The sequence below is a fragment of the Schistocerca nitens genome, chromosome 3, assembly GCF_023898315.1.
Source record: "Schistocerca nitens isolate TAMUIC-IGC-003100 chromosome 3, iqSchNite1.1, whole genome shotgun sequence".
Lineage (NCBI taxonomy): Eukaryota > Metazoa > Arthropoda > Insecta > Orthoptera > Acrididae > Schistocerca > Schistocerca nitens.
In genome coordinates, this window is record NC_064616.1 from 28,110,085 (window position 1) to 28,127,229 (window position 17,145).

Below are 17,145 nucleotides of genomic sequence, written 5' to 3' on the forward strand. Positions count from 1 at the left end.
GTGCATCGGAATGTAAAACAGATGACACAGGAAACGCTCAAACATAGACAGTAGGAAGACTTAGTCTTCCTGTACTTAAGTCGGCATTGTGTCTCTTATATTTAATTCCAATGCAATTTCTGTTTTTCATCGTCAATGGGAAGGTCCAAGGGATACAGTAAACCTGCAGAGCTGCATCGGAATGTAAAACAAGTGACACACGAAACGCTCAAATCATAGACAGTAGGAAGACTCAGTCTTCCTGTACTTATGTCGGCATTGTGTCTCTTATATTTTAATCCGATGCGATTTCTGTGTGTCATCGACAATGGGAAGTCCCAAGGGATACAGTAAACCGGCAGAAGTGCATCGGAATGTAAAACTGGTAACACAGGAAACGCTCTAGACATAGACCGTTAGAAGACTCAGTTTTCTTGTACTTAAGTCGGCGTTGTGTCTAATATATTTAATTCCGATGCAATTTCTGTGTTTTATCGTCAATGGTAAGGTCCAATGGATACAGTAAACCTGCAGAGGTGCATCAGAATGTAAAACGGATGACACAGGAAACGCTCAAAACATAGACAGTAGGAAGACTCAGTCTTCCTGTACTTAAGTCGGCATTGTTTCGCTTATATTTAATTTCGATGCAATTTCTGTGTTTCATCGTCAATGGGAAGGTCTAATGGATACAGTAAACCTGCAGATGTCCATCGGAATGTAAAACTGGTGACACACGAAACGCTCAAAACATAGAAAGTAGGAAAACTCAGTCTTCCTGTACTTAAGTCGGCGTTGTGTCTATTATATTTAATTCCGATGCAATTTCTGTGTTTCATCGTCAATGGGAAGGTTCAAGGGATACAGTAAACCTGCTGAGGAGCATCGGAATGTAAAACTAGTTACACAGGAAACGCTCAAAACATGGACAGTAGGTAGACTCAGTCTTCTGTACTTAAGTCGGCATTGTGTCTCTTATATTTAATTCCGGTGCAATGTCTGTGTTTCATCGTCAATGGGTAGGTCCAAGGGATACAGTAAACCTGCAGAGGTGCATCGGAATGTAAAACTGATGACACAGGAAACGCTCAAACATAGACAGTAGGAAGACTTAGCCTTCCTGTACTTAAGTCACCATTGTGTCTCTTATATTTAATTACAATGAAATTTCTGTTTTTCATCGTCAATGGGAAGGTCCAAGGGATACAGTAAACCTGCAGAGGTGCATCGGAATGTAAAACAAGTGACACACGAAACGCTCAAAACATAGACAGTAGGAAGACTCAGTCTTCCTGTACTTAAGTCGCCATTGTGTCTCTTATATTTAATTTCGCTGCAATTTGTGTGTTTCATCGCCAATGGGAAGGTCCAAGGGATACAGTAAACCTGCAGAGGTGCATCCGAATGTAAAACTGGTGATACAGGAAACGCTCAAATTATAGACAGTAGGAAGACTCAGTCTTCCTGTACTTAAGTCGGCATTGTGTCTCTTATATTTAATTCCGATGCAATTTCTGTGTTTCATCGTCAATGGGAAGGTCCAAGGGATACAGTAAACCTGCACAGGTGCATCGGAATGTAAAACTAGTGACACACGAAACGCTCAAAACATAGACAGTAAGAAGACTCAGTCTTCCTGTACTTAAGTCGGCATTGTGTCTCTTATATTTAATTCCGATGCAATTTCTGTGTTTCATCGTCAATGGGAAGGTCCAAGGGTACAGTAAACCTGCAGAGGTGCATCGGAATGTAAAACTGGTGACACAGGAAACGCTCAAAACATAGACAGTAGGAAGACTCAGTCTTCCTGTACTTAAGTCGGCATTGTGTCTCTTATATTTAATTCCGATGCGATTTCCGTATTTCATCGACAGTGGGAAGGTCCAAGGGTACAGTAAACCGGCAGAGGTGCATCGGAATGTAAAACTGGTGACACAGGAAACGATCAAAGCATAGACCGTAAGAAGGCTCACTTTTCTTGTACTTAAGTCGGCGTTGTGTCTCTTATATTTAATTCCGAAGCAATTTCTGTGTTTCATCGTCAATGGGAAGGTCCAATGGATACAGTAAACCTGTAGAGGTGAATCGGAATGAAAAACTGGTGACACAGGAAACGCTCAAAACATAGACAGTAGGAAGACTCAGTCTTCCTGTACTTAAGTCGGCATCGTGTCTCTTATATTTAATTCCGATGCAATTTCTGTGTTTCATCGTCACTGTGAAGGTCCAAGGGATACAGTAAGCCTGTAGAGGTGCATCGGAATGTAAAACTGGTGACACAGGAAACGCTCAAAACATTGACTGTAAGAAGACTGTTATCTTGTACTTAAGTCGGCATTGTGTCTCTTATATTTAATTCCGATGCAATTTCTGTGTTTCATCGTCACTCTGTAAGTCCAAGGGATACAGTAAGCCTGTAGAGGTGCATCGGAATGTAAAACTGGTGATACAGGAAACGCTCAAATTATAGACAGTAGGAAGACTCAGCCTTCCTGTACTTATGTCGGCATTGTGTCTCTTATATTTAATTCCGATGCAATTTCTGTGTATCATCGTCAATGGGAAGGTCCAAGGGATACAGTAAACCTGCAGAGGTGCATCGTAATGTAAAACTAGTGACACTCGAAACGCTCAAAACATAGACAGTAAGAACACTCAGTCTTCCTGTACTTAAGTCGGCATTGTGTCTCTTATATTTAATTTCGATTCAATTTGTGTGTTTCATCGTCAATGGGAAGGTCCAAGGGATACAGTAAACCTGCAGAGGTGCATCTGAATGTAAAACTGGTGACACAGGAAACGCTCAAAACATAGACAGTAGGAAGACTCAGTCTTCCTGTACTTAAGTCGGCATTGTGTCTCTTATATTTAATTGCGATGCGATTTCCGTATTTCATCGACAGTGGGAAAGTCCAAGGGTACAGTAAACCGGCAGAGGTGCATCGGAATGTAAAACTGGTGACACAGGAAACGCTCAAAGCATAGAACGTAAGAAGGCTCAGTTTTCTTGTACTTACGTCGGCATTGTGTCTCTTATATTTTTTATTTCGATGCAATTTGTGTGTTTCATCGCCAATGGGAAGGTCGAAGGGATTCAGTAAACCTGCAGAGGTGCATCGGAATGTAAAACTGGTGACACAGGAAACGCTCAAAACATTGACCGTAAGAAGATTGTTTTCTTGCACTTAAGTCGGCATTGTGTCTCTTATATTTAATTCCGATGCAATTTCTGTGTTTCATCGTCAATGGGAATGTCCAAGGGATACAGTAAACCTCCAGAGGTACATCAGAATGTAAAACTGGTGACACAGGAAACGCTCAGAACATAGACAGTAGGAAGACTCAGTCTTCCTGTACTTAAGTCGGCATTGTGTGTATTATATTTAATTCCAATGCAATTTCTGTGTTTCATCGTCAATGGGAAGGTTCAAGGGATACAGTAAACCTGCAGAGGTGCATCGGAATGTAAAACTAGTGACACAGGAAACGCTCAAAACATAGGCAGTAGGAAGACTCAATCTTCTGTACTTAAGTCGGCAATGTGTCTCTTATATTTAATTCCGATGCAATTTCTGTGTTTCATCGTCAATGGGAAGGTCCAAGGGATACAGTAAACCTGCAGAGGTGCATCAGAATGTAAAACTGGCGACACAGGAAACGCTCAAAACATAGACAGTAGGAAGACTCAGTCTTCCTGTACTTAAGTCGGCATTGTGTCTCTTATATTTAATTCCGATGCGATTTCCGTGTATCATCGACAGTGGGAAGGTGCAAGGGATACAGTAAACCGGCAGAGGTGCATCGGAATGTAAAACTGCTGACACAGGAAACGCTCAAAACATAGACCGTAAGAAGGCTCAGTTTTCTTGTACTTAAGTCGGCGTTGTGTCTCTTATATTTAATTCCGATGCAATATCTGTGTTTCATCGTCAATGGGAAGTTCCAAGGGATACAGTAAACCTGCAGAGGTGCATCAGAATGTAAAACTGGTGACACAGGAAACGCTCAAAACATAGACAGTAGGAAGACTCAGTCTTCCTGTACTTAAGTCGGCATTATGTCTCTTATATTTATTTCCGATGCGATTTCCGTGTATCATCGACAGTGGGAAGGTCCAAGGGATACAGTAAACCGGCAGAGGTGCATCGGAATGTAAAACTGGTGACACAGGAAACGCTCAAAACATAGACCGTAAGAAGGCTCAGTTTTCTTGTACTTAAGTCGGCGTTGTGTCTCTTATATTTAATTCCGAAGCAATTTCTGTGTTTCATCGTCAATGGGAAGGTCCAATGGATACAGTAAACCTGTAGATGTGAATCGGAATGTAAAACTGGTGACACAGGAAACGATCAAAATATAGACAGTAGGAAGACTCAGTCTTCCTGTACTTAAGTCGGCAATGAGAATCTTATATTTAATTCCGATGCAATTTCTGTCTTTCATCGTCAATGGGAAGGTCCAAGGGATACAGTAAACCTGCAGAGGTGCATCGGAAAGTAAAACTAGTGACACAGGAAACGCTCAAAACATAGAAAGTAGGAAGACTCAGTCTTCCTGTACTTAAGTCGGCATTGTGTCTCTTTTATTTATTTCCGATGAAATTTCTGTGTTTCATCGTGAATGGGAAGGTCCAAGGGACATAGTAAACCTGCAGAGGTGCATCGGAAAGTAAAACTGTGACACAGGAAAAGCTCAAAACATAGACAGTAGGAAGACTTAGTCTTCCTGTACTTAAGTCGGCATTGTGTCTCTTATATTTAATTCCGATGCAATTTCTGTGTTTCATCGTCACTGCGAAGGTCCAAGGGATACTGTAAACCTGTAGAGGTGCATCGCAATGTAAAACTGGTGACACACGAAACGCTCAAAACATAGACAGTAGGAAGACTTAGTCTTCCTGTACTTAAGTCGGCATTGTGTCTCTTATATTTAATTCCGATGCAATTTCTGTTTCATCGTCAATGGGACGGTCCAAGGGATACAGTAAACCAGCAGAGGTGCATCAGAATGTAAAACTGGTGACACAGGAAACGCTCAAACATAGACAGTAGGAAGACTCCGTCTTCCTGTACTTAAGTCGGCATTGTGTCGCTAATATTTAATTCCGATGCAATTTCTGTGTTTCATCGTCAATGGGAAGGTTCAAGGGATACACTAAACCTGCATAGGTGCATCGGAATGTAAAACAGATGACACAGGAAACGCTCAAACATAGACAGTAGGAAGACTTAGTCTTCCTGTACTTAAGTAGGCATTGTGTCTCTTATATTTAATTCCAATGCAATTTCTGTTTTTCATCGTCAATGGGAAGGTCCAAGGGATACAGTAAACCTGCAGAGCTGCATCGGAATGTAAAACAAGTGACACACGAAACGCTCAAATCATAGACAGTAGGAAGACTCAGTCTTCCTGTACTTATGTCGGCATTGTGTCTCTTATATTTTATTCCGATGCGATTTCTGTGTGTCATCGACAATGGGAAGTCCCAAGGGATACAGTAAACCGGCAGAAGTGCATCGGAATGTAAAACTGGTAACACAGGAAACGCTCTAGACATAGACCGTTAGAAGACTCAGTTTTCTTGTACTTAAGTCGGCGTTGTGTCTATTATATTTAATTCCGATGCAATTTCTGTGTTTTATCGTCAATGGTAAGGTCCAATGGATACAGTAAACCTGCAGAGGTGCATCAGAATGTAAAACGGATGACACAGGAAACGCTCAAAACATAGACAGTAGGAAGACTCAGTCTTCCTGTACTTAAGTCGGCATTGTTTCGCTTATATTTAATTTCGATGCAATTTCTGTGTTTCATCGTCAATGGGAAGGTCTAATGGATACAGTAAACCTGCAGATGTCCATCGGAATGTAAAACTGGTGACACACGAAACGCTCAAAACATAGAAAGTAGGAAAACTCAGTCTTCCTGTACTTAAGTCGGCATTGTGTCTCTTATATTTAATTCCGATGCAATTTCTGTGTTTCATCGTCAATGGGAAGGTTCAAGGGATACAGTAAACCTGCTGAGGAGCATCGGAATGTAAAACTAGTTACACAGGAAACGCTCAAAACATGGACAGTAGGTAGACTCAGTCTTCTGTACTTAAGTCGGCATTGTGTCTCTTATATTTAATTCCGGTGCAATGTCTGTGTTTCATCGTCAATGGGTAGGTCCAAGGGATACAGTAAACCTGCAGAGGTGCATCGGAATGTAAAACTGATGACACAGGAAACGCTCAAACATAGACAGTAGGAAGACTTAGCCTTCCTGTACTTAAGTCACCATTGTGTCTCTTATATTTAATTACAATGAAATTTCTGTTTTTCATCGTCAATGGGAAGGTCCAAGGGATACAGTAAACCTGCAGAGGTGCATCGGAATGTAAAACAAGTGACACACGAAACGCTCAAAACATAGACAGTAGGAAGACTCAGTCTTCCTGTACTTAAGTCGGCATTGTGTCTCTTATATTTAATTTCGCTGCAATTTGTGTGTTTCATCGCCAATGGGAAGGTCCAAGGGATACAGTAAAGCTGCAGAGGTGCATCCGAATGTAAAACTGGTGATACAGGAAACGCTCAAATTATAGACAGTAGGAAGACTCAGTCTTCCTGTACTTAAGTCGGCATTGTGTCTCTTATATTTAATTCCGATGCAATTTCTGTGTTTCATCGTCAATGGGAAGGTCCAAGGGATACAGTAAACCTGCAGAGGTGCATCGGAATGTAAAACTAGTGACACACGAAACGCTCAAAACATAGACAGTAAGAAGACTCAGTCTTCCTGTACTTAAGTCGGCATTGTGTCTCTTATAATTAATTCCGATGCAATTTCTGTGTTTCATCGTCAATGGGAAGGTCCAAGGGTACAGTAAACCTGCAGAGGTGCATCGGAATGTAAAACTGGTGACACAGGAAACGCTCAAAACATAGACAGTAGGAAGACTCAGTCTTCCTGTACTTAAGTCGGCATTGTGTCTCTTATATTTAATTCCGATGCGATTTCCGTATTTCATCGACAGTGGGAAGGTCCAAGGGTACAGTAAACCGGCAGAGGTGCATCGGAATGTAAAACTGGTGACACAGGAAACGATCAAAGCATAGACCGTAAGAAGGCTCACTTTTCTTGTACTTAAGTCGGCGTTGTGTCTCTTATATTTAATTCCGAAGCAATTTCTGTGTTTCATCGTCAATGGGAAGGTCCAATGGATACAGTAAACCTGTAGAGGTGAATCGGAATGAAAAACTGGTGACACAGGAAACGCTCAAAATATAGACAGTAGGAAGACTCAGTCTTCCTGTACTTAAGTCGGCATTGTGTCTCTTATATTTAATTCCGATGCAATTTCTGTGTTTCATCGTCACTGTGAAGGTCCAAGGGATACAGTAAGCCTGTAGAGGTGCATCGGAATGTAAAACTGGTGACACAGGAAACGCTCAAAACATTGACTGTAAGAAGACTGTTATCTTGTACTTAAGTCGGCATTGTGTCTCTTATATTTAATTCCGATGCAATTTCTGTGTTTCATCGTCACTCTGTAAGTCCAAGGGATACAGTAAGCCTGTAGAGGTGCATCGGAATGTAAAACTGGTGATACAGGAAACGCTCAAATTATAGACAGTAGGAAGACTCAGCCTTCCTGTACTTATGTCGGCATTGTGTCTCTTATATTTAATTCCGATGCAATTTCTGTGTATCATCGTCAATGGGAAGGTCCAAGGGATACAGTAAACCTGCAGAGGTGCATCGTAATGTAAAACTAGTGACACTCGAAACGCTCAAAACATAGACAGTAAGAACACTCAGTCTTCCTGTACTTAAGTCGGCATTGTGTCTCTTATATTTAATTTCGATTCAATTTGTGTGTTTCATCGTCAATGGGAAGGTCCAAGGGATACAGTAAACCTGCAGAGGTGCATCGGAATGTAAAACTGGTGACACAGGAAACGCTCAAAACATAGACAGTAGGAAGACTCAGTCTTCCTGTACTTAAGTCGGCATTGTGTCTCTTATATTTAATTGCGATGCGATTTCCGTATTTCATCGACAGTGGGAAAGTCCAAGGGTACAGTAAACCGGCAGAGGTGCATCGGAATGTAAAACTGGTGACACAGGAAACGCTCAAAGCATAGAACGTAAGAAGGCTCAGTTTTCTTGTACTTAAGTCGGCGTTGTGTCTCTTATATATAATTCCGAAGCAATTTCTGTGTTTCATCGTCAATGGGAAGGTCCAATGGATACAGTAAACCTGTAGAGGTGAATCGGAATGTAAAACTGGTGACACAGGAAACGCTCAAAACATAGACAGTAGGAAGACTCAGTCTTCCTGTACTTAAGTCGGCATTGTGTCTCTTATATTTAATTTCGATGCAATTTGTGTGTTTCATCGCCAATGGGAAGGTTGAAGGGATACAGTAAACCTGCAGAAGTCCATCGCAATGTAAAACTGGTGACACAGGAAACGCTCAAAACATTGACTGTAAGAAGACTGTTTTCTTGTACTTAAGTCGGCATTGTGTCTCTTATATTTAATTCGGATGCAATTTCTGTGTTTCATCGTCAGTGTGAAGGGCCAAGGGATACAGTAAACCTGTAGAGGTGCATCGGTATGTAAAACTGGTGATACAGGAAACGCTCAAATTATAGACAGTAGGAAGACTCAGTCTTCCTGTATTTAAGTCGGCATTGTGTCTCTTATATTTAATTCCGATGCAATTTCTGTGTTTCATCGTCAATGGGAAGGTTCAAGGGATACAGTAAACCTGCAGAGGTCCATCGCAATGTAAAACTGGTGACACAGGTAACGCTCAAAACATAGACAGTAGGAAGACTCAGTCTTCCTGTACTTACGTCGGCATTGTGTCTCTTATATTTTTTATTTCGATGCAATTTGTGTGTTTCATCGCCAATGGGAAGGTCGAAGGGATTCAGTAAACCTGCAGAGGTGCATCGGAATGTAAAACTGGTGACACAGGAAACGCTCAAAACATTGACCGTAAGAAGATTGTTTTCTTGCACTTAAGTCGGCATTGTGTCTCTTATATTTAATTCCGATGCAATTTCTGTGTTTCATCGTCAATGGGAAGGTCCAAGGGATACAGTAAACCTGCAGAGGTGCATCAGAATGTAAAACTGGTGACACAGGAAACGCTCAAAACATAGGCAGTAGGAAGACTCAATCTTCTGTACTTAAGTCGGCATTGTGTCTCTTATATTTAATTCCGATGCAATTTCTGTGTTTCATCGTCAATGGGAAGATTCAAGGGATACAGTAAACCTGCAGAGGTGCATCGCAATGTAAAACTAGTGACACAGGAAACGCTCAAAACATAGGCAGTAGGAAGACTCAATCTTCTGTACTTAAGTCGGCATTGTGTCTCTTATATTTAATTCCGATGCAATTTCTGTGTTTCATCGTCAATGGGAAGGTCCAAGGGATACAGTAAACCTGCAGAGGTGCATCAGAATGTAAAACTGGCGACACAGGAAACGCTCAAAACATAGACAGTAGGAAGACTCAGTCTTCCTGTACTTAAGTCGGCATTGTGTCTCTTATATTTAATTCCGATGCGATTTCCGTGTATCATCGACAGTGGGAAGGTGCAAGGGATACAGTAAACCGGCAGAGGTGCATCGGAATGTAAAACTGCTGACACAGGAAACGCTCAAAACATAGACCGTAAGAAGGCTTAGTTTTCTTGTACTTAAGTCGGCGTTGTGTCTCTTATATTTAATTCCGAAGCAATTTCTGTGTTTCATCGTCAATGGGAAGGTCCAATGTATACAGTAAACCTGTAGAGGTGAATCGGAATGTAAAACTGGTGACAGAGGAAACGCTCAAAACATAGACAGTAGGAAGACTCAGTCTTCCTGTACTTAAGACGGCATTGTGTCTCTTATATTTCATTCCGATGCAATTTCTGTGTTTCATCGTCAATGGGAAGGTCCAAGGGATACAGTAAACCTGCAGAGGTGCATCGGAATGTAAAACTGGTGACACAGGAAACGCTCAAAACATAGACAGTAAGAAGATTCAGTCTTCGTGTACTTAAGTCGGCATTGTGTCTCTTATATTTAATTCCGATGCAATTTCTGTGTTTCATCGTCAATGGGAAGGTCCAAGGGATACAGTAAACCTGCAGAGGTGCATCGGAATGTAAAACTGGTGACACAGGAAACGCTCAAAACATAGACAGTAGGAGGACTCAGTCTTCCTGTACTTGAGTCGGCATTGTGTCTCTTTTATTTATTCCGATGAAATTTCTGTGTTTCATCGTGAATGGGAAGGTCCAAGGGACATAGTAAACCTGCAGAGGTGCATCGGAAAGTAAAACTGATGGCACAGGAAACGCTCAAAACATAGACAGTAGGAAGACTTAGTCTTCCTGTACTTAAGTCGGCATTGTGTCTCTTATATTTAATTGCGATGCAATTTCTGTGTTTCATCGTCACTGTGAAGGTCCAAGGGATACTTAAAACCTGTAGAGGTGCATCGCAATGTAAAACTGGTGACACAGGAAACGCTCAAATTATAGACAGTAGGAAGACTTAGTCTTCCTGTACTTAAGTCACCATTGTGTCTCTTATATTTAATTCCGATGCAATTTCTGTTTCATCGTCAATGGGAAGGTCCAAGGGATACAGTAAACCTGCAGAGGTGCATCAGAATGTAAAACTGGTGACACAGGAAACGCTCAAAACATAGACAGTAGGAAGACTCAGTCTTCCTGTACTTAAGTCGGCATTGTGTCTCTTATATTTAATTCCGATGCGATTTCCGTGTATCATCGACAGTGGGAAGGTCCAAGGGATACAGTAAACAGGCAGAGGTGCATCGGAATGTAATACTGGTGACACAGGAAACGCTCAAAACATAGGCAGTAGGAAGACTCTGTCTTCCTGTACTTAAGTCGGCATTATGTCTCTTATATTTAATTTCGATGCAATTTGTGTGTTTCATCGCCAATGGGAAGGTCCAAGGGATACAGTAAACCTGCAGAGGTGCATCGGAATGTAAAACTGGTGACACAGGAAACGCTCAAATCATAGACGGTAGGAAGACTCAGTCTTCCTGTACTTAAGTCGGCATTGTGTCTCTTATATTTAATTCCGATGCGATTTCCGTATTTCATCGACAGTGGGAAGGTCCAAGGGTACAGTAAACCGGCAGAGGTGCATCGGAATGTAAAACTGGTGACACAGGAAACGCTCAAAGCATAGACCGTAAGAAGGCTCACTTTTCTTGTACTTAATTCGGCGTTGTGTCTCTTATATTTAATTCCGAAGCAATTTCTGTGTTTCATCGTCAATGGGAAGGTCCAATGGATACAGTTAACCTGTAGAGGTGAATCGGAATGAAAAACTGGTGACACAGGAAACGCTCAAAACATAGACAGTAGGAAGACTCAGTCTTCCTGTACTTAAGTCGGCATTGTGTCTCTTATATTTAATTCCGATGCAATTTCAGTGTTTCATCGTCACTGTGAAGGTCCAAGGGATACAGTAAGCCTGTAGAGGTGCATCGGAATGTAAAACTGGTGATACAGGAAACGCTCAAATTATAGACAGTAGGAAGTCTCAGTCTTCCTGTACTTAAGTCGGCATTGTGTCTCTTATATTTAATTCCGATGCAATTTCTGTGTTTCATCGTCACTGTGTAAGTCCAAGGGATACAGTAAGCCTGTAGAGGTGCATCGGAATATAAAACTGGTGATACAGGAAACGCTCAAATTATAGACAGTAGGAAGACTCAGTCTTCCTGTACTTAAGTCGGCATTGTGTCTCTTATATTTAATTCCGATGCAATTTCTGTGTATCATCGTTAATGGGAAGGTCCAAGGGATACAGTAAACCTGCAGAGGTGCATCGGAATGTAAAACTAGTGACACACGAAACGCTCAAAACATAGACAGTAAGAAGACTCAGTCTTCCTGTACTTAAGTCGGCATTGTGTCTCTTATATTTAATTTCGATGCAATTTGTGTGTTTCATCGTCAATGGGAAGGTCCAAGGGATACAGTAAACCTGCAGAGGTGCATCGGAAAGTAAAACTGGTGACACAGGAAACGCTCAAAACATAGACAGTAGGAAGACTCAGTCTTCCTGTACTTAAGTCGGCATTGTGTCTCTTATATTTAATTGCGATGCGATTTCCGTATTTCATCGACAGTGGGAAGGTCCAAGGGTACAGTAAACCGGCAGAGGTGCATCGGAATGTAAAACTGGTGACACAGGAAACGCTCAAAGCATAGAACGTAAGAAGGCTCAGTTTTCTTGTACTTAAGTCGGCGTTGTGTCTCTTATATTTAATTCCGAAGCAATTTCTGTGTTTCATCGTCAATGGGAAGGTCCAATGGATACAGTAAACCTGTAGAGGTGAATCGGAATGTAAAACTGGTGACACAGGAAACGCTCAAAACATAGACAGTAGGAAGACTCAGTCTTCCTGTACTTAAGTCGGCATTGTGTCTCTTATATTTAATTTCGATGCAATTTGTGTGTTTCATCGCCAATGGGAAGGTTGAAGGGATACAGTAAACCTGCAGAGGTCCATCGCAATGTAAAACTGGTGACACAGGAAACGCCCAAAACATTGACTGTAAGAAGACTGTTTACTTGTACTTAAGTCGGCATTGTGTCTCTTATATTTAATTCGGATGCAATTTCTGTGTTTCATCGTCACTGTGAAGGTCCAAGGGATACAGTAAACCTGTAGAGGTGCATCGGTATGTAAAACTGGTGATACAGGAAACGCTCAAATTATAGACAGTAGGAAGACTCAGTCTTCCTGTACTTAAGTCGGCATTGTGTCTCTTATATTTAATTCCGATGCAATTTCTGTGTTTCATCGTCAATGGGAAGGTTCAAGGGATACAGTAAACCTGCAGAGGTCCATCGCAATGTAAAACTGGTGACACAGGTAACGCTCAAAACATAGACAGTAGGAAGACTCAGTCTTCCTGTACTTACGTCGGCATTGTGTCTCTTATATTTTTTATTTCGATGCAATTTGTGTGTTTCATCGCCAATGGGAAGGTCGAAGGGATTCAGTAAACCTGCAGAGGTGCATCGGAATGTAAAACTGGTGACACATAAAAGCTCAAAACATTGACCGTAAGAAGATTGTTTTCTTGCACTTAAGTCGGCATTGTGTCTCTTATATTTAATTCCGATGCAATTTTTGTGTTTCATCGTCAATGGGAAGGTCCAAGGGATACAGTAAACCTGCAGAGGTGCATCAGAATGTAAAACTGGTGACACAGGAAACGCTCAAAACATAGACAGTAGGAAGACTCAGTCTTCCTGTACTTAAGTCGGCATTGTGTGTCTTATATTTAATTCCAATGCAATTTCTGTGTTTCATCGTCAATGGGAAGATTCAAGGGATACAGTAAACCTGCAGAGGTGCATCGCAATGTAAAACTAGTGACACAGGAAACGCTCAAAACATAGGCAGTAGGAAGACTCAATCTTCTGTACTTAAGTCGGCATTGTGTCTCTTATATTTAATTCCGATGCAATTTCTGTGTTTCATCGTCAATGGGAAGGTCCAAGGGATACAGTAAACCTGCAGAGGTGCATCAGAATGTAAAACTGGCGACACAGGAAACGCTCAAAACATAGACAGTAGGAAGACTCAGTCTTCCTGTACTTAAGTCGGCATTGTGTCTCTTATATTTAATTCCGATGCGATTTCCGTGTATCATCGACAGTGGGAAGGTGCAAGGGATACAGTAAACCGGCAGAGGTGCATCGGAATGTAAAACTGCTGACACAGGAAACGCTCAAAACATAGACCGTAAGAAGGCTTAGTTTTCTGTTACTTAAGTCGGCGTTGTGTCTCTTATATTTAATTCCGAAGCAATTTCTGTGTTTCATCGTCAATGGGAAGGTCCAATGTATACAGTAAACCTGTAGAGGTGAATCGGAATGTAAAACTGGTGACAGAGGAAACGCTCAAAACATAGACAGTAGGAAGACTCAGTCTTCCTGTACTTAAGACGGCATTGTGTCTCTTATATTTAATTCCGATGCAATTTCTGTGTTTCATCGTCAATGGGAAGGTCCAAGGGATACAGTAAACCTGCAGAGGTGCATCGGAATGTAAAACTAGTGACACAGGAAACGCTCAAAACATAGACAGTAAGAAGATTCAGTCTTCGTGTACTTAAGTCGGCATTGTGTCTCTTATATTTAATTCCGATGCAATTTCTGTGTTTCATCATCAATGGGGAGGTCCAAGGGATACAGTAAACCTGCAGAGGTGCATCTGAATGTAAAACTGGTGACACAGGAAACGCTCAAAACATAGACAGTAGGAGGACTCAGTCTTCCTGTACTTGAGTCGGCATTGTGTCTCTTTTATTTATTCCGATGAAATTTCTGTGTTTCATCGTGAATGGGAAGGTCCAAGGGACATAGTAAACCTGCAGAGGTGCATCGGAAAGTAAAACTGATGGCACAGGAAACGCTCAAAACATAGACAGTAGGAAGACTTAGTCTTCCTGTACTTAAGTCGGCATTGTGTCTCTTATATTTAATTGCGATGCAATTTCTGTGTTTCATCGTCACTGTGAAGGTCCAAGGGATACTTAAAACCTGTAGAGGTGCATCGCAATGTAAAACTGGTGACACAGGAAACGCTCAAATTATAGACAGTAGGAAGACTTAGTCTTCCTGTACTTAAGTCACCATTGTGTCTCTTATATTTAATTCCGATGCAATTTCTGTTTCATCGTCAATGGGAAGGTCCAAGGGATACAGTAAACCTGCAGAGGTGCATCAGAATGTAAAACTGGTGACACAGGAAACGCTCAAAACATAGACAGTAGGAAGACTCAGTCTTCCTGTACTTAAGTCGGCATTGTGTCTCTTATATTTAATTCCGATGCGATTTCCGTGTATCATCGACAGTGGGAAGGTCCAAGGGATACAGTAAACAGGCAGAGGTGCATCGGAATGTAAAACTGGTGACACAGGAAACGCTCAAAACATAGGCAGTATGAAGACTCTGTCTTCCTGTACTTAAGTCGGCATTGTGTCTCTTATATTTAATTTCGATGCAATTTGTGTGTTTCATCGCCAATGGGAAGGTCCAAGGGATACAGTAAACCTGCAGAGGTGCATCGGAATGTAAAACTGGTGACACAGGAAACGCTCAAAACATAGACGGTAGGAAGACTCAGTCTTCCTGTACTTAAGTCGGCATTGTGTCTCTTATATTTAATTCCGATGCGATTTCCGTATTTCATCGACAGTGGGAAGGTCCAAGGGTACAGTAAACCGGCAGAGGTGCATCGGAATGTAAAACTGGTGACACAGGAAACGCTCAAAGCATAGACCGTAAGAAGGCTCACTTTTCTTGTACTTAAGTCGGCGTTGTGTCTCTTATATTTAATTCCGAAGCAATTTCTGTGTTTCATCGTCAATGGGAAGGTCCAATGGATACAGTAAACCTGTAGAGGTGAATCGGAATGAAAAACTGGTGACACAGGAAACGCTCAAAACATAGACAGTAGGAAGACTCAGTCTTCCTGTACTTAAGTCGGCATTGTGTCTCTTATATTTAATTCCGATGCAATTTCAGTGTTTCATCGTCACTGTGAAGGTCCAAGGGATACAGTAAGCCTGTAGAGGTGCATCGGAATGTAAAACTGGTGATACAGGAAACGCTCAAATTATAGACAGTAGGAAGACTCAGTCTTCCTGTACTTAAGTCGGCATTGTGTCTCTTATATTTAATTCCGATGCAATTTCTGTGTTTCATCGTCAATGGGTATGTCCAAGGGATACAGTAAACCTGCAGAGGTGCATCGGAATGTAAAACTAGTGACACACGAAACGCTCAAAACATTGACTGTATGAAGACTGTTTTCTTGTACTTAAGTCGGCATTGTGTCTCTTATATTTAATTCCGATGCAATTTCTGTGTTTCATCGTCACTGTGTAAGTCCAAGGGATACAGTAAGGCTGTAGAGGTGCATCGGAATATAAAACTGGTGATACAGGAAACGCTCAAATTATAGACAGTAGGAAGACTCAGTCTTCCTGTACTTAAGTCGGCATTGTGTCTCTTATATTTAATTCCGATGCAATTTCTGTGTATCATCGTTAATGGGAAGGTCCAAGGGATACAGTAAACCTGCAGAGGTGCATCGGAATGTAAAACTAGTGACACACGAAACGCTCAAAACATAGACAGTAAGAAGACTCAGTCTTCCTGTACTTAAGTCGGCATTGTGTCTCTTATATTTAATTTCGATGCAATTTGTGTGTTTCATCGTCAATGGGAAGGTCCAAGGGATACAGTAAACCTGCAGAGGTGCATCGGAAAGTAAAACTGGTGACACAGGAAACGCTCAAAACATAGACAGTAGGAAGACTCAGTCTTCCTGTACTTAAGTCGGCATTGTGTCTCTTATATTTAATTGCGATGCGATTTCCGTATTTCATCGACAGTGGGAAGGTCCAAGGGTACAGTAAACCGGCAGAGGTGCATCGGAATGTAAAACTGGTGACACAGGAAACGCTCAAAGCATAGAACGTAAGAAGGCTCAGTTTTCTTGTACTTAAGTCGGCGTTGTGTCTCTTATATTTAATTCCGAAGCAATTTCTGTGTTTCATCGTCAATGGGAAGGTCCAATGGATACAGTAAACCTGTAGAGGTGAATCGGAATGTAAAACTGGTGACACAGGAAACGCTCAAAACATAGACAGTAGGAAGACTCAGTCTTCCTGTACTTAAGTCGGCATTGTGTCTCTTATATTTAATTTCGATGCAATTTGTGTGTTTCATCGCCAATGGGAAGGTTGAAGGGATACAGTAAACCTGCAGAGGTCCATCGCAATGTAAAACTGGTGACACAGGAAACGCCCAAAACATTGACTGTAAGAAGACTGTTTACTTGTACTTAAGTCAGCATTGTGTCTCTTATATTTAATTCCGATGCAATTTCTGTGTTTCATCGTCAATGGGAAGGTTCAAGGGATACAGTAAACCTGCAGAGGTCCATCGCAATGTAAAACTGGTGACACAGGTAACGCTCAAAACATAGACAGTAGGAAGACTCAGTCTTCCTGTACTTACGTCGGCATTGTGTCTCTTATATTTTTTATTTCGATGCAATTTGTGTGTTTCATCGCCAATAGGAAGGTCGAAGGGATTCA